This window comes from Engystomops pustulosus, chromosome 1 (assembly GCF_040894005.1).
Source record: "Engystomops pustulosus chromosome 1, aEngPut4.maternal, whole genome shotgun sequence".
In the NCBI taxonomy this organism is placed as follows: domain Eukaryota; kingdom Metazoa; phylum Chordata; class Amphibia; order Anura; family Leptodactylidae; genus Engystomops; species Engystomops pustulosus.
In genome coordinates this window covers 55,711,772-55,737,886 of record NC_092411.1, presented here as the reverse complement: position 1 = coordinate 55,737,886, position 26,115 = coordinate 55,711,772, and the positions used below count along the sequence as shown (strand labels likewise).

General features: G+C 39.8%; 1 protein-coding gene across 3 annotated transcripts in view; it reads right to left on the bottom strand.

Annotated features, from left to right (window-relative positions):
- COMMD10 (COMM domain containing 10) overlaps window positions 1–26,115 on the bottom strand; it is a 238,083-nt gene that overhangs the window by 19,884 nt on the left and 192,084 nt on the right. The gene's annotated exons all lie outside the window — the stretch shown is intronic.

Sequence of the window (26,115 nt, the reverse complement as noted above, 5' to 3'; positions counted from 1 at the left end):
ATATTCATATTCAAAATCCCCTATCAGTACTAGAAAACCATGTGTGCGGCTTACATATTGTTATATAATTACATTAATAGAATGTGTAATTATTAGCATAATGTCCAATTATGTAAAGATGTTCAGGCATAACATTTAAAGTTTAATGTGACATTTCCAGCTTGGGAAATACACTCCTCCATAAAGCCAGGCATGTGCGGAGTGAAATAATACAGTCATATCAAGGACTAAATGAAATAAAAAAAATTGTTTTGATTTATTGCGGCACATACTGTGTCCCAGCCAAATGTAGTCTTTAAATGTAAGCAATAATGTCTTTCCCACATAACTCTCCTGACACAAATGGAGCAAACTGTGGTTTTGTGAAGTAGGATTTATCTCTCACTCAGAACTTTTTCTACAATATTGGTCTTAGGGGGAAAAATACATAGTTTAAGTAAAATATTCAGAATTGCAGCTGTGAAAACATTAAACATAATATCCATCTAGGATTTCAAGATACTTCTGTACAGTATGAAGGCAGAATTTCAATTATTTTAATGTCAGCATTTTCTTTTAAAGAGAATGGTCATTTAAAAGGTTAACAGCTTCTAGCGAATCAAGTGTCTTTGATAAAAAGGTGAACAGCGGAGTCACGTACAGCATATAAAAGGGGCTTTACACCTTCACATGTTCATATACTTACATCATAGAGAGAAACATGCTGTTTTCTTCTACTGCATTACCAAGTGAAACCCATCAGAAAATCTATACTGTATATAAACATATATATATATATACAGAATTACTTAAAGGTAATCAACCACATGCATTTAATAATTTTAAAGGAAACAGGAGCCCTTTTTCTGGCTCCACCATGTGCCTATAGAGCAGGGGTAGGGAACCTATGGCTCGGGGGCCAGATGTGGCTCTTTTGTTGGCTGCATCTGGCTCTCAGACAGATCTTTAACAAATAGTGATGGCTGCTGTGTGTCTGTTAGACTGGTCACTGGACACAGGCAGCGGTGTTACCGCTGCCTACGTCCTATGTGCGACCCAGGCGCCATCGTATAAGCCTGAGTCACTGAGAAGAGCGTGAGGAGCTGGCTGCAGGGAGCCCAGGTAGGTGAATATTTTTATTTTATTTTTGCTATGACTAGCTATCTACTGGGAGGCATGTGCTGTGGCTAGCTATCTACTGGCGAGCATGTGCTGTGGCTACCCATCTACTGGGGGTATGTTCAGTGGATTGCTATCTACTGGGAGGCGTGTGCATTTTGTAAGGCTCTTACGGAATAACATTTTTAAATATGTGGCGTTCATGGCTCTCTCAGCAAAAAAGGTTCCTGACCCCTGCTATAGAGAATAGTATACACATTGATAAAGAGTTTTTATAGTAAAACTGTCCTTTTCTGAAAAAAGCTAAGTTAGATCAATGTTTAAATGTCTGTATGCAGAGCTGTGTCCCTTGAGATTGGCCAGTGAAGAGTGGGTATGCAACTACAGAGTTTGCATATCTCCTGATGCCTCAATGCTCAGCAACTCCAAGAATATTGAGGCTCATGAGTACAGGCGGTACCCTACTTAAGAACACTCGACTTACATACGACCCCTAGTTACAAACGGACCTCTGGATATTGGCAATTTATTGTACTTTAGCCTTAGGCTACAATAAACAGCTGTAACAGTTATCAAAGGTGCCTGTAATGAATCTTTATTGTTAATCCTGGTTCTTATGACAACCCGACATTTTTAAAATCCAATTGTCACAGAGACCAAAAAAGTTCTGGCTGGGATTACAATGCTGCTTATATTTTAGCAAAATTACTTTTAAAATTATGCAAATGAGATACAAGGCCTGTATACATCACAGAAGCCTCCTTGTGGCTCCATAGGCTGTTGTGCTCTCCATACACCCTCTTCATGACTTTGGGACTCCTTATGACATCCCATGACTTCTGGTGGTAAGGGGGCAGTGCCCTCATTATTGAATGCACACATCCTCCATGAAAAGCATTCCCATGTTGCTGCAAATGTCCTTCAGAGGAATGAGAGGAGGGGGGGGTTCATTCAGCAATGAGCTCCAATGGGCAGAAAAGGAAAGATAACGAAGATAAGAACAATATGAATAACCCAGGGTATCGTAATCACACAGCTACATTTTCTTATTTGTGCCCATCCCCTTTAAAGGATGAATAGACACAATTCCATTGATTCTGAAGGTTTCTTGTTCCTTCCCTTTCAAATGTTTTGTTTTTCACTATACATTACCTTATCCCCTGGGTCATATATACAGTATTCTATAATCCAGACACAATAGACTAGGAAAGTCTTGTTGAGTTCACTGAAGCACTGCACATCTTGGTGGAAAAGTCAGTCAAGCAGCAGGTGCTCACAATAGTATTAAACATGGTTACATTGAGAATAGTTTGTTTTCAATGATCCGGCCCCGGATACATGGACACAAGACTTATTAGCATAAATGCTCTGACTTCAAAGGTATGGAGAAATTTGTATTGACTTGGAATCACATAATCTGCTCGATTTATATTCAAAGGAGCCATCTCTCCACACACCATGAAATATAAATGAAAAGCCAGAAGTAGATGATTGCAACAGGAAATATCGCTTTATGCTATAATTTGGCTTAACTCTTTGTGAGTTTAACGAACATCTTCCAGTCCTTGCCAAGGGGAACTTTAGTTCATGAAACAGAACTCCATGTCTTATCAAGTGGTAAGGCGCACTCTCCGTGTCATCACAGATTCATGCCAGATTAGATGAGGAATTACATAAAGGCAATCTGGACCGGGACATCCCTTTCCCATTTTCTCTAATTCCTGTTGTGACAGCTAGAACAAGGATCTGGAATGTCACATTAAGGTTGGTATCTCTATAAGGAAATGCAGGTGCCCTGGGCACAGTCTATATAGCAGCTCACATGTAAGGATACAGGAACACAGAAAAACCTTCACTATTACATTCAAGAGACAGAAACATCAAAATACGGAGAAAGGATCCATTAATCCATAAAAGGTCATCCAACTTTAGCAAATTAAAGATGACGATGGTTTTATGGTTCTAAGAATATGAAAAACAAGGGAAAAATGTATCCATAAGGCTACCAAATTTAACTACTTAAAGGGAACCTGTCAGCAGGGACCTACTTTTCCCTAAAGACAGGTTGCAGAAGCCCATCAGACCTGCAGTGCAAATCTGGCTTTCTGCCTTTTCTAAACATTTGCATCACAATACAATCGTGTTATAACTTACCTTGCACCTTGAAAAAATCCTGGGGTAGTCACAGGGGTAGGGCTTTGGTTTGGATGCATTTAAAAAAAACAACAGGTGGCTTGTCTGTGTTACTCACTCCTCAGAGCTTGGCCCCCACCTTTGTGCTCCTGTACAGCTCCTCCCTCCTGCTCATTCACAGAGGCCACAGCCTGGTGAGCTGACACTAGTGGGGGAGGGACAAGCTGTATAGGAGCACAAAGGTGGGGGCAGCCTGCAGCTCAGACAAGTCACATCTTGTTTTTTGAAATGCATCCAAACCAAAGCCTGTGACTACCCCAGAATTTTGACAGAGTGCAAGGTACGTTATAATACACAATTACTGTATATTGTAATGAAAATGCTTAGAAAAGGCAGAAAGACAGATTTGCACTGCAGGTGTCACAAGCTTTTACAACCTGCCTTTAGTGAAAATGAGGTCCCTGATGACAGGTTACTTTTAACGCAGTATTCTCACAGAGACAAGATTTTTAATTGTACTTAGGATAACAAAATAACATATTATCCAATTAAAGGGCATCTAGCACCAGGATGAAATATTGTATGCAAATGAGCCTGAGGGGCTCCAAGCTCCATTAAACACTATTAAGCCTGGAGCCCCGCAGGCTCATTTGCATACAGTCCTTCATCCTGGTGGTAGATGCCCTTTATATTAACAAAAATACATAATTTCATAGCTATAATTCCAACCTGTCTCTATAAGTCCTGGAGTTTGCAATTGCTTATCTTGAAACGCAGAAGAAGGAAGAGGGGTAGGAGGCAGACAGCACAATACAGACACAGGCACTACCTGGATGATGCTTCTAGCAGGGTGGAAAGGACACAGCAGCAGCTGCTCTACAAACAAGATATATTCTGGATCCCAGCGGAGGGGGACATAGCAGTGCTGACTGTATGTTTTATTGATTAGGTGGGGCAGAAGAGCTAAGTGTGTCATTGTGTCTTACATACATCTCGTGACTCTGATGGCTCTCAGACACTTCTGATAAATCTCCCTCACTTTGTTTAAAATTAATACTACATACAATAAGTGACTAATACTAACATTAAGGAAACCTAAATCAGTTTATCTTAGAACTGAGGACATTTAATGGATCGTTGTCCAGCTGAACAACCCCACACAGCTTACTGTTATGATGGTCACTATACTGGTAAAGATTATAGCAACAGAAAAATGTCTATGTCCTGAGACAGAACAGCACCTTCACACCGGCATGCTTGTCTGTCCACACAATATTCTGACTGTAGAGATATGTATAAGACATCTAAGCTACCCACAGAAACAGAAAAAAAGACAGACATGGCATATCCTATGAATATCTCCAAAATGTCTACAGCCCTTTAATTTGTACATTGAATATTGTTATACATGGCTTGATATTAATATGGTAAGTTTAAGAAGAATTCTCTCACAACAGCTAAAATTATTCTTCTAATGATCATCGACTAGCTCAGGTCTGGTGGTTTGGTTCTACTCGGATGGGGCTCGTTGGTTTTTCACAGAAAGGGTTCACTTCTCTCTCTGATGCTACAATTAGTGTTGACTAGAAACGGACATCATGGTACTGCTTCAAAACGCTTGGTACCTAGCACAAAGTACATACCTAGTACCAGCTGGTACTAAAGTGACTAAAGACACACACTTTTAACAATGTTTTATTTCTTCATCGCTTTAGCGATTTCAAGTTCTTGTTGTTTTATAGTGACTGCTTCATTATTTTTGTACAATTTAGTATATCTTTGGGATTTTCAGTAGTAATCTTGGCTGCTTTTAAGCACATGGATTGAATTGTCATTTGGTCATCATGGGTGCCCGTACGGATAGTGGGTGGGGGTGGGGGTGGGGGGTTGACTAAACCTGGTCTGTCAGTATTCTGTCTGAATATTTATTTGTCCTGCACACTACTTTGGTTGTGACGGGGCAGGGAGCTGGACTGATGGGGACGGGCACAACACCCCTGGCGTTTACTAAAGTCTCTACCAAAAACTTTGGACCATGTTTGACTTTGTCTAAAACCTAGTTGCAAGTGGCAGACCGACTTTACGGTTTTACTAAGAGGTTGTAGCCTCTTAGTAAATATGGTGTGTGGTGCTCCGACAGGCGGACAAGTAAGCGTGGTGTTAATACAACCAATTTTTATAAGTTCCTCCCACTATTTATAAGTTTTTTTCCACTGTTTATATTGATGTTCAGGCAAAGAGCTTTCATTGGTTTGTTGAAACAAATTAAAACTGTGGTGCTTTATCCGTACTAGAAGCCTGGAATGGCTGGCTGTACAATTTGTTGCTCATTAATGTACACTCTGCACCACATCTTGACAGAAAAAGACAGAAATGTGGATAATAATAATAATTATTAATATAGCGCCTAAAGATTACGCAGCGCTGCACAAAGCATGCCAAATTGGTCATTGTCCCCATGGGGCTCACAATCTAAACAACCTACCAGTACGTTTTGGAGTGTGGGAGGAAACCGGAGGACCAGGAGGAAACCCACGCAAACACAGAGAGAACGTACAAACTCTTTGCAGATGTTGACCTGAAATCTTTGCTACTTCATTAAACAAAAAAAACTGAAATATCACATGGTTATAAGTATTCAGACCCTTTGCTCAGTATTTAGTAGAAGCACCTTTTTAGCTAGCACAGCCATGAGTCTTCTTGGGAACGATTTCTGGAGTAACTCTTAAATTTTTTTCTTTTTTGCAAGTATTTTGTCTAATAATTCTGTTTATCATCGACATTAGTCTATTTCGGGTTTTCTTAGGATTTTGTTACATTTATTAGGCTGTTTCCATATGTTAAATATTAAGATGTGTTTTTCTAGCTCCTTTTTTGAAATAGAAGTAGTTGGTCCTGGGTGCTTACTTGTCATTGATGTAAAATTGATGTCAGGGATGTAATATTTATGAGGTGACGTCTACAGTGAGAACAGTTTATAGATGACCTAGTTTCTTAAGAAGCTCTTTTTGTCCACATTCCTTTTGTAGATCTTCTTAGCAGAAGCGGTTAAACCAGGAACATCTTCTCTACCTTTCTAAATTCTACTCAACACTGCATACAAATCTATTGTCTGATTTCTCACCATCGTCTCCTCCATTTGCATACTTCCACCCTGTCGTGCTGTGATAACAGAAATTATTTATGTAAATCCTTGGGTGTACAACGCGATCTGTACAGTTAAAGAAGTAGGTTGCTCTAACCGTTGTCTATTCTTATTTCTCCCACTTCATCAAGGATCTGGATGCTTCGAGCGTTATAATAATCCTATTAAATGACTGCAGATTTATTAATTTTTCTTTATTTTATCTGACTATTAAGGACTGAGCATTATGTTTTTTTTACGATGGTCTAAGAATATGGTCTAGGAATATACATACAGTGAGATTTCTCCAAAACATAAAATTTTTTTGTGAAAGACTGACTATCAAATTTTAAGGGTGCAGTTTTTAATTCTGCTATAGATATTGTCCAGGTAGATGTTGTAGCCCTTGTCAAGTAGTGAGTGCACTAAATCCCACACTAACTTTTCAGTAATACTCAGAACTTGCATGTATACTGATGTACTCTCGCACAGCTTAAACATCTTCATATCAAAATGTAACCTCGAATTGGGCAGGTACTGGTGGAATTAATGTCTCCCTTTAAAATGTACCAGGGACTCGTCCATGGCCACATGTTTCGTGGGGGTATGTGCTTGCACAAACTTGTATGGGCATGACCTTAAATAAACAATAACTGGGGCCATCTCTGGGTGGGCACTGCATTTTGTGGGCATAATGCAAGCAGTTATGGATGGCTTCAAAGCGCTATGCGGAACACCGGGGTGTGGTACAGAATATCCGGGCTCCAGTAGTTCCTGATCGATGGCTTCTTTACAATCCCCATAAGAAGTATTATGCCAGTGACAGGGGTCTGCAATGATCAGCTGAAAAGTTCCAACTTATACAGTATATACAATATACAAATTCAACTTAAGAACAAACCTAAAGAACCTATCTTGTACCTATTCTGGAGGCAGTGTGTAATATATTTATTTGAAGGAGCTCGCCCAGATTTGTCCCTCACTTTCTATTTCTTTTGGTGTGTGTGTGCTTATATGACAAAGCTCATCACTTCACAAACATCTGCCATAGTGTTGCACAGTGTCTTCTGTCTGAGGTGATAACTATCCTGCTTTATCACGGTGATATTTGTGTCCTGCTCTGTCCTCTATCATTACATAGCACCGCACAATGGTTAATATAACAATGAGAAAATACAGTATGTGAGCAATAAAGAAGGCAAATGTTTAGATAATCTTTTTATATTGTAAATATAAAAGAACTGTATTATGCCTACCATAAAAGATGTATAACAAGCAAATTGCCTTTCCACACACATATTGTGCTGTGCATCACAAAGCGTAAAGCAGTGGAATGGGCGGAGTATCTGGAACCAGAAGCAGCACCGAAAACAGAGCCACAATAACAGCTCCACTCTTTGTGTAGTGGCCAAGCTATGCTACCATGGTAGGGATTCTACCATGGTCCGTTCATGTGCACAAACTTTTAACTTGTGCAAAACATGTGCTTCTTGTTCCCAATCGCGATGTGTTCAGCTAGAAACGCACATGTGATTGCGCCAACCTTTAAATTGTTGCACAGTTCATACGCTGCATGTGAACAAAGTCCATGTCAAGAAGATGTGTTGCACTGAGTGTGAAAACTGGAGTGTGTAATATGAGGTCCTGCAGCAGCTGAGGTGTGTAATATGAGTTATTGCAGCAGCTTAGGTGTGTATTAAGAGGTTCTGCAGCAGTTGAGTTGTGTATTATGAGGTTCTTCAACAGCTGACGTGTGTATTATGATGTTTTACCACAAGTGAGATTAGATCAGATTATTAAAAGTAACAACTATGTGTAATTTTTCTAAAACAGGTTCTGTTAACCAAAAGCCTAGAAGCTGCCTTGCATTAAAGCCAAGTGCAGTGGGTACTGACTTCAAAAAACCTATTCTCCAGCATAATAAAGAATATTATTCTGTTGAAAAAAAATTACACTTTAAATGTAACTGTAAAGTTAATTGACAAAAAATAGTTTTACACAGCTGGAGAGAGCCTTTGGCAGTTCCAACAATATCTATATCATGCTTCTGGCTTCTTCCTATCCTAAGATATAAGGCTAAAAGATATATGAGGCTAGCAGTAAAATCTTCTCAGCTTCTCCTGAAGTGGGCGAGACTTCCTGGTTGTGACGTCAGCTAAGGACAGTAAGGCCAGAGCACTGAGGGCATTCACGCGAACGTGCACAGGCAACACAGCCAATCAGAACACAAAATCAGTGTTACTGCTTGTACACAGATCTAGTGCAGAGCAAGGCAGGGAAGACACGGAGCTGACAGCACAAAGCATGAGATCTCTGCATCATGGTAAGAAATGATTATACAGCAATCTACTACACCACAAAGAAAGTGGAGGAGAGACCTGCTCTGCTCATTGTAACAACCAATGAAAATACATCACTGAGGGTCTCTGGTCCCCCCCCCCCCCCCACCCCTCCCAGAGCCAAAAAAAGTAGATTTTAGAAGGAAGGAAACCAGGGATAACATATACAAGAAGATTACCACTGTCACAGTGTCTGGATTTATGAATACTTGTCTCTGTTTTATCATGAAGGATTTTTACAGTAGATTTTATTAAAGTGTTCCTGTATAAAAAGGTGACTGGACTTAATTGTCGGGTTCGGCTGCCTGCCTTGGACTTAATGCCGAAGTCGAAAAAACAACCTGGCAAATTGAAGCCTCTAGCAACTTGGCATGGCTATGATTGGCCAGGGGAAACTGCAACCGATACTGGCATGTTTGGGACCCCCAAACACCAACTGTCTAACTTCATACAGGTAGTTTAGAGGTATAAAACCGCTGGCAGGTTCCTCTTAAAAAAAAAAAAAAAGACAAGTAAAGGAGATCAACATCAGAAATTATTATGGGTCTATGGATTAAAACAGGATTAGATGAAGTTATTCCCCAACGTAACCAATGAGAGCTTTTCTTACAATTCCTTTATTCTACCGGATAGCAAATGCTCATTACTTGGTAAAAGCCATTCATTAACATACGCGAGGCCTCGGTATACTTGTAATGCTCTACATATTAAAATTAATTGCATTTGCATATCATTCCCAGCTCAACTCAAACTCTCCAAAGAAATAAACTTGTATTATTACTGCCATCATTTTACCATTTTAGGTGATAATATTTTACTCGAGGATTATTATTACATTACTGTGCCATATGTGCTCACACATACACTTGGAAGCAGCAGAAATGGTACTATTAGTTTGTTTACAATTATTGACATTTTCGAAACTTTATATTTTAGCCCTAATTGTTACAAAAATAAAATAGGAAAAAGTTTTGCCTGAAACAAACAAACAAAAAGTTTGAAATCCTGCTAGGGAAGTGTAGATCGGCATTATTAATTTCCCACTGGGTGCCTACTGTGTTCCCTGCATAGCACCCAAACTCCCAATAGTTGCAGAGGCTATAGATCTTTGTGTAACAGGTATACACGGTGTATACTGCCAGGCAATATTTCAAGTCCCTGTGCATTTTCCATGTAAAGATGGGAACTTTTAGCTAATTCTGTAATTCTGTATCCTGAAACTAGTTCTGCAGATATTTATTTTGGATGTGTTCACGCAGCATCTCCATTGGGGTTCTGTCCGCAGTTATATTATTGTAGACAGCAAGATGTGCACAACATCAAGACGAAGGAAACTTTAACAGATACCTAGTGGTCTCCAAGTCAATGGGGTCTGCCAAACACCTTTTGAATCACAGCTAAAATGGATCTTGTGCAGTATCAAGCCTTCCGACGTCTGTCAAATGTCACACAACAAGGTAAAAGTATGAAAGAAAAAATGCATATAATAGGTGGCCTGCGGAACAGAAAAACAGATTCTATAGGGGTTATCCCAACTTCCGAATCAGTGAGGGTCCGAAAGATGGGACTCACACTAATCATGAAAACAGGACCCCCTGCAATTAAGAGAATGGTAATCCAATTCACGCCAATGGTTAGAGTGACAGGACTTTCACCAACCAATCCCATAGAGCTGGATGGAGATCATCATTGACCAGCTGCCCCACACATTAATGAGACCTGAACCCCATTATCCTAATTGTGGGGGTCCCATTCTCATGATCAGTGGCATCCAGCCATTAGTCTCTCATTGATTAGGAAGCGTATCCTCTATCCAATAGATTGGGGATAACTTCTGAACTTGGGAAAACCCTTTTAAGTTGAATTTATATGCAAGTCAGAACAGGTAACTTCTGTAAGTGTAACTCTAGACAAAAATTTAGGTTGTCATGGGAATAAGGATTAAGAATCCACTGCTGACACCTTTGATAACTCTTACATTTGATAATTTTCAAGTTAGCAGCATCCAGAGAGCTTTAGAAGAGGTCACAGTGGGCAGAAAGGTATGTCAGTAACTAGGGGTTGTCTTTAAAGAGAACCCGTCATGCAAAATAACCCCCCTATATTAAATATATTTTCATAAACTGCCATTAGAGAGCATTGCCTCTATCCCTTCATTGTCCCTCTACATGCCTGTAAACCTAAGCAATGAGGTCCTAAAGCTGTATGCAAAGGACCTGTGAAATGTCCAATGAAGCATTAGCATATTCAAGCTGTCCACTCTATTCATGAGTGGGAGGCACAGCCACACCCCCAGTGCATGACTGACAGCCTGTATAATGGTGTGAGGCTGTATAATGATGTGCTTCCTGGTGCTGGTGGCCACGCCCCCTGCAGCCTGTGTGTGCATGTGTGTGTGTGTGTATAGGAGAGATACAGCAGCTCCAGGCAGCCATGTTACTGCAGAACATGTCAGATTCATGTGTAGCTGATGTCTGTGTCTCTCACCTGTATATTAGGAGGATGCAGCATGTCAGAATAGGGGAGGGGTAACAGGAGTGACATCACTGCCTCTGACCATGTGACCAGCCTCATTTCTATGATAAAGAATAGATGATTTTACAATGAATAATGTATGAAATAACTAGATAAAGGCTGGGATGGGATCCTTGTGAGCTGCTCCAACAGGTAGAGGTGAAAAGAAAGTGACACAGACCTGATGACAGGTGCCCTTTAAGTCAGGTGTTCTTAAAGGACACCTGTCATCAGGTCTGTGTCACTTGTCCTGTCACTACTACCTGTTGGAGCAGCTCACAAGGATCCCATCCCAGCCTTTATCTAGTTATTTTATACATTAATCATTATAAAATCATCTATTTTTTATCATGTAAATGAGGCAGGTCACATGGTCAGAGGCAGTGATGTCACCCCTGTTACCCCTCCCCTCTCCTCCCCCTGCCCATGTCTGTGTGTAATGTATAGTAAAGCATTGCTAGTGTGTGTGCTGCAGCTGCTGACATGCTGCATCCTCCTAATACACAGAGACACAGACATCAGCTACACAAGTACCTGAAATGTTCTACTATAACATGGCTGCCTGGAGCTGTTGTATCTTTTACATACACACACACATGCACACACAGGCTGCAGGAGGCGTGGCCACCAGCAAGCACATGGAGCAGCCATTACATGGAGCAGCTGTCAGTCAAGCACTGGGGGTGTGGCTGTACCTCCCACTCATGAATAAGCTGCACAGCTTGAATATACTAATGACTCATTGGACATTTCACAGGTCATTTGCATACAGCTTTAGGACCTCATTGCTTAGGTTTACAGGCATGTAGATGGACAATGAAGGGATAGAGGCAATGCTCTCTAATGGCAGTTTATGAAAATATATTTAGTTTAGGGGGGTTATTTTGTATGACGGGTTCTCTCTAAAGGAAATCTACCACCAGGATCCAGAATTGTAAACCAGTCCTGTTTTTTTAAGAAAAAAAGGTTTTAAAAACTGGCAGCCCGGGATTGTAAACCAGCCCTAGTTTTTAAAGGGGTATTCCAGGAATAAGCATAATTCATATACAAATGGGTAATCGAAATATAAGCTAATGTGTAATTAGTTGTTATTTAAAATTGTGCTCCCCTTAGCAGAAAATTAGAATTAGCAGAAGAATTAAAATGCTACTGGCCCTTTAATCAGTCCATTAATTTCCCCCGCGCGGTCCGTTGTGGATTAGACACAGGACAGAAGATGGCCGCTGGTCACATGTCCACATCACATGTCCTGCACCTGCCTGGGCAGGTCATGTGATCACCACTACGTTTGGCTGTAGTTGGTTGGTTGGTTGCAGTGCAGCCATTATGGCCAGTGTTTTGTTGATGGCAGTTACACATCATTACTATGGTAACAGAGCAAGAAAACCTGTTACTTGGAGTAGAGCATAAGAGGGAGGAGGAGTTACTGAGAACTAAAGGATCATGGAACCTGTAGTTTCCAGTGGTGGCCACCTTAGTGATAACTCCACCTACCTTAGAGAGGCCATAAATGTTGTAACTCATAAAAACAAACTATTTAAGCTCTGTTTTGTGATGAATGACATTGAGTATTATTGTACTCATTTATTTATATAATCATGGGTTTTTGTGTCAGATGTTCATATTCCCAGAATACCCGTTTAAGGAAAAAAGTCTTTAAAAATTGTGCAAATGAGCCTGAGGGGCTCCAAGCTCCATTAACACCTATGGAGCCTGGAGCCCCTTCAGGCTAATTTGCACAATTTTTTTCTTAAAAAAACAGGGCATAAGAAGCTAAAAAAGGATGTTTACAATCCTTGATCCTGGTCAGGACATCTACCCTCAGATATACTGATGGTAGACTCCATAACTCAGTCTGCCATCTTCACCCCATTATAAAACATATTGTATTACTTTATAGAGTATTATTATTGCTGAAATATACACTTATATTCTATATGCTAATGCGCCAGAGGTGCTCAGGCTTACGTCATCTGAGTGCCTCCTGACACCTAGGGACGATAATTTATTCACACCTTGTATATTTTAACTGTAGCCGGGTCCACCCCGATATCACTCAGATTGCCGGTGATGTCACCCGGCAGTCTGTAAATCTTGCAGCTGCGCTACGGGTCTCATGGAAAGTCTTCAGGCATGTGCACAAAACTTACAGACTGTTGGGTGACGTCACCAGCAGTTTGAACAATATTGGGGCAGGACAGGCCATAATTAAAATATACAGGAAGTGAATACATTATCGACCCTCAGAGCCAGGAGGCAGTCAGGTGACGTAAGCCCCCGGCAGGCAGATGTCCTTTGATTGTCGGGGACTGTCTGTACGTAATAGGATGAGACAAAACACCCCATCACACCTGACAAACAGGCCCTGTGCACACGTAGAAGATTAGTCACAGTTTTAGTCTACATTCACACTGCCGCATGGGGGACGTATATACGGCCGACGTATATAAGGGTGATATACGTTCCCCATAGACGGCAATGGGCGCACAGCGTCCTACGGGAGTGGTAAGGTGCAGCACACGTGCGGCACCGTACCGATCCGTACCCCGTAGAAAGATAGGACATGTCCTATCTATTCACGGCATACGGGGCTTTGCGCCATATCTCCCCAGCAGCGCTCACCTCCTCCTCTCCCTGCGCACTGCCGTGTGCCCACCGTGCCACAGTACAGCGGGCAACGGCAGTGTGAAACCAGCCATACACTGTGTGGGGTACAGCAACCATGTTCTTTTTTCTCAAAAAACAGAAACGGTTTTGACCTGATGTTTGAATATAAAAAAATTGTAACTTGGCTGCATTAAAAATAGCATTTAAAGTTGTAGGGAATGGTATCCGTTATGGCTCCCTATATTAGGCATTACCAGGGGCTCCATGTTGTAGATCTGACATTAATGGTATATGCGATTGGTGCTTAATAATGTCAGTAGCACAAAATGCAGCGTTATGATATTTTACTGCTTATATTATGGTTTTAAGAGTGAAGCCATATTCATGTGAGCAGAATTTTTCTGGCCAACGAAAATTATATTGTTTCCATTAACGTGAAACCTAAAACAAATAATTAGCCGTAGAGCGGCAACGCTCACCTATGGTCACTTGGAGATTTCCTAACACATTTGCCTTAGAGAATAATGTGGAAAGAGATCTTAGGCCACTTGGCGCTGCTACATTTACAGCCTGGGCTGAGAGGTGATAATTAAGTGGGCCGGGAGAAATGACGACTCTCAGCCACCAAGCGGGATTTGATTTATACCACTGTGCAGTGTTGCTTCACATCGCTGCCTAGAAGTGATTCTCACGAGGGACAAGGCAAAACACAATGTTTAATTTCATTACTTACTTTTATCTACGCAAATGGCCTATCTAAGGTTTCTTTTTTTTTTAACCCGCCACTGTGGAACAATGAGCCCTTGTACAGCAGAGGTTATCGCTGCAGTGCTATGGTTTTCTAGTCCCCCTGCTGTTTGTATTACTATAGAGAAGAAGGGATTATCCAGTCTAAGCACTGAAGCATTTCATTTTCAGCTAGCTCCCGCTTTAAATCAGCACAAGATGGAAAGAGCCTGACACAAGTTGAGTTATCTTTTATTAAATCAAAAGAACATTTATTTACAGATAGGACGACATCTAGAAGACTCCAGATCATAGCCATTGCTAGAAGTAAAAATGGATTTTTCCTAGTTTCTGAATGCGTAGGAAAGCATGGAATTCTGGGTGAATAACCTCAAGCACATTTCTTATAATGTACAGTATAATGTTAATATATAGTACATTTACCATCAGGTTTACTAATTGTAGATTTCCAAACTTGCTTGTCTCTTTATCTAGGGGATGGCAATGTCTATGTTGGCTTCAGGAACATCTGGATTAGTGTAAAAAAAAGTCTTTTTAAAAATATTCATATGAGCCACTGGTGCCCTGGCTACATCACATGAGCGCCTCTTGGCTCCACCATCTAATTATCTATGCACACCCCCGCTCTGTAGTTTGCGGCCTGGTCACTTGCACGGACAGTGAGAGTGCTTATAGAAAAACCCTTTTCATTTTATAGCTGATGGGGATTATGTAAATATATATTGAAAATAAAATATTTAAAATTCAACACACAGAGTTATAATTTTTTTGGATTATGTCTTAGTTTTAAAAGGTAACTAAAAGACAAAAAAAAGATGCCAAAAATCCATAAGTTCATAAAGTCTTTTATGTGGGTAATTATGTGAACATTAGCAATTCCTCTGAAAACAAGTTATTTCTTAAGGCAAAGATACGCACACTTCCCTGTTTTACTGTGAAATTAACAGAATCCAATTAATTCTGGGGGGGTTGATCCCTCAGGATGTCCTTTCCAACTGAGATAATAAGACTATACCTTGAACCAAACAACAAGCCTGTAACATATGAAGCTGAACTAATTCCAATTCTGTTAGGGATTTGGAAGCTGATCCTGCATGTTGCAGTCCTGTGCCCTGGAAGGAATGCTTTCCAATTGTCATATCCCTGGTTTTTCCACCTCAGTCCTGGAAATCACCTGGGCTGACATAAGACCTGTGTTATCGGCCGGCAATTGTTAGTCTATGAAAGAGGTACTTTACTTAATCAATGTGCCTGCATCTAAACCAGATGTGCAGAAACTGCATGGCACCCGGAAAATGCTGGAGATTAATATGCGACTCAATTATTGTGTACAGTATATCAGATCAGAGATGGGACATACCAAGCTGGATACACGGACATAAAAAAAACCATACAAAACTAAAGGATTTACCATAAATAGCTGCTCTAGTGACTGTTACTACAGGGCCACATTGCAGACTTCTGTATTGGGCCCCCCTACACCCTCAGAAAATATACATATTTATATACTCACACATTTATATACATTTATGGGAGAAGTACATGGCAGCAATACGAGAACAATAGAACAATAGTTCTGTTGTTCTGCTGTCTCCTCCCTCTCCCCCGACATTTCTTATCTGAGCTGCCAATTCATGCTGTGTAATGATATATACATATTATATGTACAATGTGCAGCATAATAGAGTGTAAAATTCTCTATTTATTAGTGTGTCAGGTCAGATGCCGGTGCCCCTAACACTGCAGGCCCCATAGCAGCTGCTATGGCTGTTACCCCTGTACTTACGCCCCTGCATTATATAGCATTTACATCAAAACTTTATCTTTCCAACAACTATGCAAAACGGATTCAGCGAGCCAACACGTGGCAATCTAACAAATCAGTAAATAATGAGTAACTGGAGATGAATCACCGAGGCCACATGTTAGAAGGTGCCTATGTTAAGTTTATATCCTCGTCCTTTTATTGCTCTGTTGCATTAATATAGACATCACAAGGTCTCATGGGGTTTATGATAAGACAATAACATTTGACTGTAGATAATGTTAAGATTAATCACGCTTAGACTCCAAGCTTATACGTTATGAATGCAGCCCAATGATACATATGCCCGCACACAGTTATCATTGCCAGCTTTAAAGGGGATTTATCAGATCCAAAAGGCCTCCCAATCCAACAACAGAACAATGTAGGAGCAGAAACTTACTGATTTACAGGTAAAGGGATGACAGGAATCAATGACTTTCTGAATATCTGTACACAAATCAGATTTGCTCCCATTTTGATTGCAGGCTATTGGAATATCCTTGAAGGGAACCTGTCACCACATTTTTCAAAAATACAGCTAGTGGCAGGTTCCCATAGAGCCCTAGTAACTAACTGACACCCTTCTTTTAGCTAAAAAGTGTTCCCCTCAGATTCCCATATATGCAACTTTATATTTTTACTTGGTACCCAATTATGTCTATAAAGTGTCATGGTAGGCGTGGCCTCCTCAGGCTGAACCTCATGAAATCACAGCAAATCATATCACATGAAATCTACAGGCGGCATGTAGAGGAGTAGAAGTCCATGAAGGCTGTTGTGATTTTTTATGTGGTCAGATATGTGCATGGGGTACAGTCTGCTAATGTTAAAAGGCTAAATGACCTGTGATGAGGTCACCCTGGTTACATTACATTAGGCCACGCCCCTCAACTCACTCTATATATCCTTAGACACCAGGCAAAGGGGTCAGATAGTTACGCGTTCTCTATAGGAACATGCCACTAGCTGTAATGGTGAAAAATATGGTGACAGGTACCTTTTAGAAAATTGGTCATTTATTAAAAGCCCCTGTATGGCAATACTAACGGTCAAGAGGGTGTTTTAGAGCCCTATCACTGCCTTTTGTTATTGTGGAACCTCCACTGTATACATAAAATGGGGCTCACATATTAAAATGGAACGGAGGCCTCCATAGCTTATTATGAAACTAGGGATGATGTATCTTCTCACGGACCAGAGGCTGGCACAGCAAATGATAGGAATGAGGGTGGCATAGCTAATGATAGAAATGAGGATAGTATAGCTAATGATAGAAATGAGGATAGTATAGCTAATGATAGAAATGAGGATAGTATAGCTAATGATAGAAATGAAGATAGTATAGCTAATGATAGAAATGAGGATAGTATAGCTTATGAGAGAAATTAGGATATTATAGCTAATGATAGAAGTGAGGGTAGTATAGCTAATGATAGAAATGAAGATAGTATAGCTAATGATAGAAATGAGGATAGTATAGCTTATGAGAGAAATTAGGATATTATAGCTAATGATAGAAGTGAGGATATTATAGCTAATGATAGAAATGAGGATAGTATAGCTAATGATAGAAATGAGGATAGTATAGCTTATGATAGAAGTGAGGGTAGTATAGCTTATGAGAGAATTTAGGATATTATAGCTAATGATAGAAGTGAGGGTAGTATAGCTAATGATAGAAGTGAGGGTAGTATAGCTAATGATAGAAATGAGGGTAGTATAGCTTATGAGAGAATTTAGGATATTATAGCTAATGATAGAAGTGAGGGTAGTATAGCTAATGATAGAAATGAGGATAGTATAGCTAATGATAGAAATGAGGGTAGTATAGCTTATGAGAGAATTTAGGATATTATAGCTAATGATAGAAGTGAGGGTAGTATAGCTAATGATAGAAGTGAGGCTAGTATAGCTAATGATAGAAATGAGGATAGTATAGCTAATGATAGAAATGAGGGTAGTATAGCTTATGAGAGAATTTAGGATATTATAGCTAATGATAGAAGTGAGGGTAGTATAGCTAATGATAGAAGTGAGGCTTGTATAGCTAATGATAGAAGTGAGGCTAGTATAGCTAATGATAGAAGTGAGGCTAGTATAGCTAATGATAGAAGTGAGGATATTATAGCTAATGATAGAAGTGAGGGTATTACAGCTTATGATAGATGTGAGGGTAGTATAGCTAATGATAGAAGTGAGGGTAGTATAGCTAATGAGAGAAGTGAGGCTAGTATAGCTAATGATAGAAGTGAGGATAGTATAGCTAATGATAGAAGTGAGGGTAGTATAGCGTATGATAGAAGTGAGGGTAGTATAGCTAATGATAGAAGTGAGGGTAGTATAGCGTATGATAGATGTGAGGGTAGTATAGCTAATGATAGAAGTGAGGGTAGTATAGCTAATGATAGAAGTGAGGGTAGTATAGCGTATGATAGAAGTGAGGGTAGTATAGCTAATGATAGAAGTGAGGATAGTATAGCTAATGATAGAAGTGAGGGTACTATAGCTATTGATAGAAATGAGGGAAGTATAGCTTATGATAGAAGTGAGGATAGTATAGCTAATGATAGAAGTGAGGGTAGTATAGCTAATGATAGGAATAAGGGTAGTATAGCTTATGAGAGAATTTAGGATATTATAGCTAATGATAGGAATGAGGGTAGTATAGCTTATGATAGAAGAGAGGGTAGTATAGCTAATGATAGAAGAGAGGGTAGTATAGCTAATGATAGAAGTGAGGGTAGTATAGCTAATGATAGAAGTGAGGGTAGTATAGCTTATGATAGAAGTGAGGATAGTATAGCTAATGATAGAAGTGAGGGTAGTATAGCTAATGATAGGAATAAGGGTAGTATAGCGTATGATAGAAGTGAGGCTAGTATAGCTAATGATAGAAGTGAGGCTAGTATAGCTAATGATAGAAGTGAGGCTAGTATAGCTAATGATAGAAGTGAGGCTAGTATAGCTAATGATAGAAGTGAGGATAGTATAGCTAATGATAGAAGTGAGGGTAGTATAGCGTATGATAGAAGTGAGGCTAGTATAGCTAATGATAGAAGTGAGGATAGTATAGCTAATGATAGAAGTGAGGGTAGTATAGCTAATGATAGAAGTGAGGGTAGTATAGCTAATGATAGAAGTGAGGCTAGTATAGCTAATGATAGAAGTGAGGCTAGTATAGCTAATGATAGAAGTGAGGCTAGTATAGCTAATGATAGAAGTGAGGATAGTATAGCTAATGATAGAAGTGAGGGTAGTATAGCGTATGATAGAAGTGAGGGTAGTATAGCTAATGATAGAAGTGAGGGTAGTATAGCGAATGATAGAAGTGAGGCTAGTATAGCTAATGATAGAAGTGAGGGTAGTATAGCTAATGATAGAAGTGAGGGTAGTATAGCTAATGATAGAAGTGAGGGTAGTATAGCTAATGATAGGAATGAGGATAGTATAGCTAATGATAGAAGTGAGGGTAGTATAGCGAATGATAGAATTGAGGCTAGTATAGCTAATGATAGAAGTGAGGATAGTATAGCTAATGATAGAAGTGAGGGTAGTATAGCTAATGATAGAAGTGAGGGTAGTATAGCTAATGATAGAAGTGAGGGTAGTATAGCTAATGATAGAAGTGAGGGTAGTATAGCTAATGATAGAAGTGAGGGTAGTATAGCTAATGATAGGAATGAGGATAGTATAGCTAATGATAGAAGTGAGGGTAGTATAGCGAATGATAGAATTGAGGCTAGTATAGCTAATGATAGAAGTGAGGATAGTATAGCTAATGATAGAAGTGAGGGTAGTATAGCTAATGATAGAAGTGAGGGTAGTATAGCTAATGATAGAAGTGAGGGTAGTATAGCTAATGATAGAAGTGAGGCTAGTATAGCTAATGATAGAAGTGAGGCTAGTATAGCTAATGATAGAAGTGAGGCTAGTATAGCTAATGATAGAAGTGAGGATAGTATAGCTAATGATAGAAGTGAGGGTAGTATAGCTAATGATAGAAGTGAGGCTAGTATAGCTAATGATAGAAGTGAGGATAGTATAGCTAATGATAGAAGTGAGGATAGTATAGCTAATGATAGAAGTGAGGGTAGTATAGCGTATGATAGAAGTGAGGGTAGTATAGCTAATGATAGAAGTGAGGGTAGTATAGCGAATGATAGAAGTGAGGGTAGTATAGCGTATGATAGAAGTGAGGGTAGTATAGCGTATGATAGAAGTGAGGGTAGTATAGCGTATGATAGAAGTGAGGGTAGTATAGCTAATGATAGAAGTGAGGGTAGTATAGCTAATGATAGAAGTGAGGGTAGTATAGCTAATGATAGAAGTGAGGCTAGTATAGCTAATGATAGAAGTGAGGGTAGTATAGCTAATGATAGAAGTGAGGATAGTATAGCTAATGATAGAAGTGAGGGTAGTATAGCTAATGATAGAAGTGAGGGTAGTATAGCTTACAATAGAAGTGAGGGTAGTATAGCTAATGATAGAAGTGAGGGTAGTATAGCTAATGATAGAAGTGAGGGTAGTATAGCTTACAATAGAAGTGAGGGTAGTATAGCTTACAATAGAAGTGAGGGTAGCATAGCTAATGATAGAAGTGAGGGTAGTATAGCTTACAATAGAAGTGAGGGTATTACAGCTTATGATAGAAGTGAGGGTAGTATAGCTAATGATAGTAATTAGGGTAGTATAGCTAATGATAGAAGTGAGGATAGTATAGCTAATGATAGAAGTGAGGCTAGTATAGCTTATGATAGATGTGAGGGTAGTATAGCTAATGATAGAAGTGAGGGTAGTATAGCTAATGATAGAAGTGAGGGTAGTATAGCGTATGATAGAAGTGAGGGTAGTATAGCTAATGATAGAAGTGAGGCTAGTATAGCTAATGATAGAAGTGAGGCTAGTATAGCTAATGAGAGAAGTGAGGGTAGTATAGCTAATGATAGAAGTGAGGGTAGTATAGCTAATGATAGAAGTGAGGGTAGTATAGCTTACAATAGAAGTGAGGGTATTACAGCTTATGATAGAACTGAGGGTATTAGAGCTTATGATAGAAGTTAGGGTAGTTTAGCTTACGATAGAAGTGAGGATATTATAGCTTATGATAGTAGTGAGGCTAGTATAGCTTATGATGGAATAGGTGATGATGTAACGTTGGTTTGGGACCGAGTATGATATCAATACTAAGTATTTCTCCTCTGCTTCTACAATAGAAAGCATATATAGCTGTAATATTTGTTTAGTTAAAGAGGACCTGTCACCTTTAAAATGGCACTGCCTCTTCCCCAGACTGCCCCGCTCACTACATAGGCCATCATCATGCGGCAGTCAGCGCCCCTAATCCCGCCCTCTCATGAATACGCTGGACCGCTTTGAAAGCGGTCGAGCGTTTCTAGTGTACAGCGCAGCAGTATTTATTAGTGTTATCAGAGGTTTCGGATAACGCTAGCAGTGTAACACTGCTGCGTCTGTTTTAGAACTAGGAGCTGCTTACCTTAGTAAGCAGCTCCTAGTGTCATTTTTGAGGGTGACAGGTCCTCTTTAAAGAATCTGTGAAGGGGGTTGAATATAACATCCTATATGCCAGTGGTGGCGAACCTATGGCAAGGGTGCCAGAGGCGGCACTCAGAGCCCTCTCTGTGGGCACCCAGGCCATCACCCAAGAATGAAGTTCACCAGAAAGGACTCAAAAGAATCTTCCTGCAAAATCTTCCTACAATGATAGATAAATTTGCCCTCCTCCTTTCAACTGCGTTGGTGCCGTTATCAGGCTGAATGATTGAAAGTTGTCAAAGAACAAGGAGAAATAAATTACTTAAAAAAAATAAATTGCTTAAAATGCTGTGCTGGCACTTTGCAATAAATAAGTGGCTTTTGGTTAAAGTTTGGGCACTCAGGCTCTAAAACAGTGATGGCGAACCTTTTAGAGCCTGAGTGTCAAAACTTCAACCAAAAGCCACTTATTTATTGCAAAGTGCCAGCACAGCAATTTAAGCAATAATTTATTTCTCCTTGTTCTTTGACAACTTTCAGTCGTTCAGCCTGATAACGGCACCAACGCAGTTGAAAGGAGGAGGGCAAATTCATCTATCATTGTAGTGAACTTCATGCTGGGGTGATTGCCCGGGTGCCCGCAGAGAGGGCTCAGAGTGCCGCCTCTGGCACCAGTGCCATAGGTTCGCCATCACTGCTATATGCCATATTGATAGTGATGAATATCACTATTCAAATTACCCAAATGATCTGGTTTTCTTGCAAAACACAGGTAATCAGAGAGGTTAATAATACATTGTTTTATGGTTTTCTTTAGTTACAAATAGACCAATTTTACGAAAAATACTAACGCACTCTAGGATCCTTCAGGAAAGTAATAATAATACAGGTCTCAGAAGCGAATGGATGTCTGTAATCTTCTATCTTAGACAGGTCTCCTGAGCGGCAGATCTGTACAAATTACTGAGCACATCACATTCTACATATTTGCATATATATGGATGTGTATGATTGCGCTTTTTACCATGACAAAGGAGAACTATGAATCTTTCCAATACAATGTTCTTGTAATATAGCGGCCTTTATACATATGGATCCCGCTCTCCCGTCTCTGGACAATTCACAATGATAATGAATAGGGGATAATACAATCCATTATCAGGGATTTTGAGAATCCAATCGTCTTCTACTAAATTATAATTTTGATAAGAAAGGACATATTTACAGTAATCGATAAACACAATGGGGCACATTTACTTACCCGGCCCATTCGCGATCCAGCGGCGCGTTCTCTGCACAGGATTCGGGTCCGGCTGGGATTTAAGATGGTAGTTCCTCCGCCGTCCACCAGGTGGCGCTGCAGCGCCGAAAATAATCTTAACGCCCCGGAATGCACCATCCCATAGAAGGTGAAGGTGAGCGCTCCCCAAGCGACACATTTTCGGTTTTTAAATGCGGCGGTTTTTCCGAATACGTCGGGTTTTCGTTCGGCCAGGCCCCCCCGATTTCTGTCGCGCGCATGCCGGCCCCGATGCGCCACAATCCGATCGCGTGCGCCAAAAACCCGGGGCAATTCATGTACAAGCGGCGCAAATCGGAAATATTCGGGTAACACGTCGGGAAAACGCGAATCGGGCCCTTAGTAAATGACCCCCATTGTATTGTTCTATTATGCAGGAGACAGGTACATGTGTAATGCAGGATTTAACATAGTTTAACCCCTACAGGACCGGGTAATTCCAATTTTTTTAGCATTCCTTTTTTTCACTCCCTTTTTTTTTCCCAAGACATACAATATATATTTTTTTCCATTTACAGAAATGTATAAAGAAAAATTTCATATTCTGTGTCATTCCAAATGTGGTGGATTTGACAAAAAAATACAGTAGCACAATTTTCTTCTGGGCTTCTTCACTGTACAGTTCAATTGATACTTTGCCTTTATTAGGATCACAGAGATTCCAAATTTATATAGTTTGGTTAGGTCTTAATAATTTTTAAAAAATTAAGCCAGTCTAAAGGTGTGTTATACCATCTGCCTGGGCAGCACGGTGGCTTAGTGGCTTGCACTGGGTTCAAGTCCCACTGCAAAGAGTTTGTATGTTCTCTCTGTGTTTCTGTGGGTTTCCTCTGGGTCCTCAGGTTTCGTCCCACACTCCAGGTTGATTAGAGTGTGAGCCCCATTGGGGACAGGGACTGATTTGGCAAGCTCTGTGCAGCGCTGCGTAATCTGTGTGCGCTATATAAATAAAGGAATTATTATTATCTGTATAAAAGTTTTCTTCTAGATTCCTTGAGCTTAGAAGAAAGTGCTGTTTTTTTCAAGGTGGATGTGCCACGCCATTGGTGGACATAAAATTGTGGTAGTGGTTCCTGTTTTCAGCTGACGTGTCCTTGACACTTTCTCATTGCGGAATTTATTCAGATGTATGACAAACGACTTTTACATGTTTTTGTGATTTCTTTGTGTTTAGGATCATGCAGTGTTGTGGATTGTATGATATTTAACCAAATTCAAGTTTAGGTAAGATTGGACAAGTCTGTACCTGGGAAGCATAAAAGGTATGTACGCAAGTTACCAAGGGGGCTCTGCCTTACTGAAGGAAGACACAGGGCAAGGGAAGTCACTGTATCTGGCCAAAGATTTAGGAAAGTCTTACTATGGTTAAAAAAATAAAATACAGCTACGTATCACATCCTGTATATCCCAGAGCTCCATTACTCAAGACTGTCATGAGTAAAGGCGCATTTGAAACGCGTTGACTTTCACAGCTTTTAATTGCAACTATGCAATCCAAATGGCTGTGATGGCCGTGAAGATTTTAAACTTGATGGAACAGAATAAAGAAATTTCGCAAATTGATCCGGAATCAGCTTGTTTTGTACTTTTCATTTGGTTATATTCATGGTCTGAATCCGTGCACACTGGAGCTCCGGAGGACACATTATACATTATCCACACCCGCCAAATAGATATTTAGCTCTATTAATCGGATGTGAACTATACTGCCTGAAGACAATATGTTACAGCATAACCTATTGTACAGAAATAATTGTGTGATGGCTAACATTATTATAGTAGTAACTTTCTATAAAGACATAAGCACACAAACCACTGGGACCAATTAACATTATCCAGTGCAAAAGAAAGAACAAAGGGTACAGCAGGGTCAGATATTACCCTGTGCAATACAGTAGGTATCCGAGGAGTGTCCAGCTGTCAAAGTGTTTGAAGCCCCAGAGCAAACGGGGTGACCTGTCCCCTATATAAAGCATCTTTAGCATTTTATGTTCCTATGAATTGCTGTACATTGTACTTCAGAATAAAATATTTTTTTAAATTCCATGTTATGTACTGGTAAGCTGAAAAAAAATTCCATGTGCGGTGAAATTGACCAAAAAAAACGCATTTGTTTTGTGAGCTTTGTTTTTACGGATTTTACTATTCACTCCACATTAGATAATCCCCTTCATTCTTTGGAATAGTACAATCACGTGGATACCAGAATTATGTAGGTTTTATTAGATTATTAAAAATTACCCCCTTCCAGCCGGGGCCCTTTTTGTGTTTCCATTTTTCACTCGCCACCTTTAAAAATCTATAACTTTTTCCATTTAAAGAGCTGTGTGACAACTTGTTTTCTAAGCTGCACTGCATAGTGATGGTATTTAATATTCCATGCCGTGTACTGGGAAGCAGGAAAAAAAATTCAAAGGCAGAGAAATTGGCAAAAAAACCCGCATTTGCACCGTTTTCTTGTGGGCTTGGATTTTACGGCTTTCACTTTGCACCCGGAATGACGTGTCTATTTTATTTCTTGGGTCTGTGCGATTACAGGGATACCAAATTTGTACAGGTTTTATACTGTTATCATACATTTACAAAAATTAAAACCTCCGGCACAAAAATATAAATTTTCATATGGCCATCTTTTTCATACTGGTGTACGGAGCTGTGGGTGGTGTCATTTTTTGCAACTTTAATGACGTTTCAATTCTATTTTTAGGACTGTATGGCATTTTGATCACTTTTTATTGAATTTTTGGCAAAAAAATATTTTGCTATATATTTTGATAGATCAGGCATTTTGGGACACGGAGATACCTAACATGTTTATGATTTTTACTGTTTAGTAAAGTTTAGTTTGTTCAAGGAAAAGGGGGTGATTTGAATTTTTTTTTTTTTTTTTATATAATTTTGAAAACTTTGATTCTTTTTTTTTTTACTATTTTTCAGACCCCCTAGGGCAGTG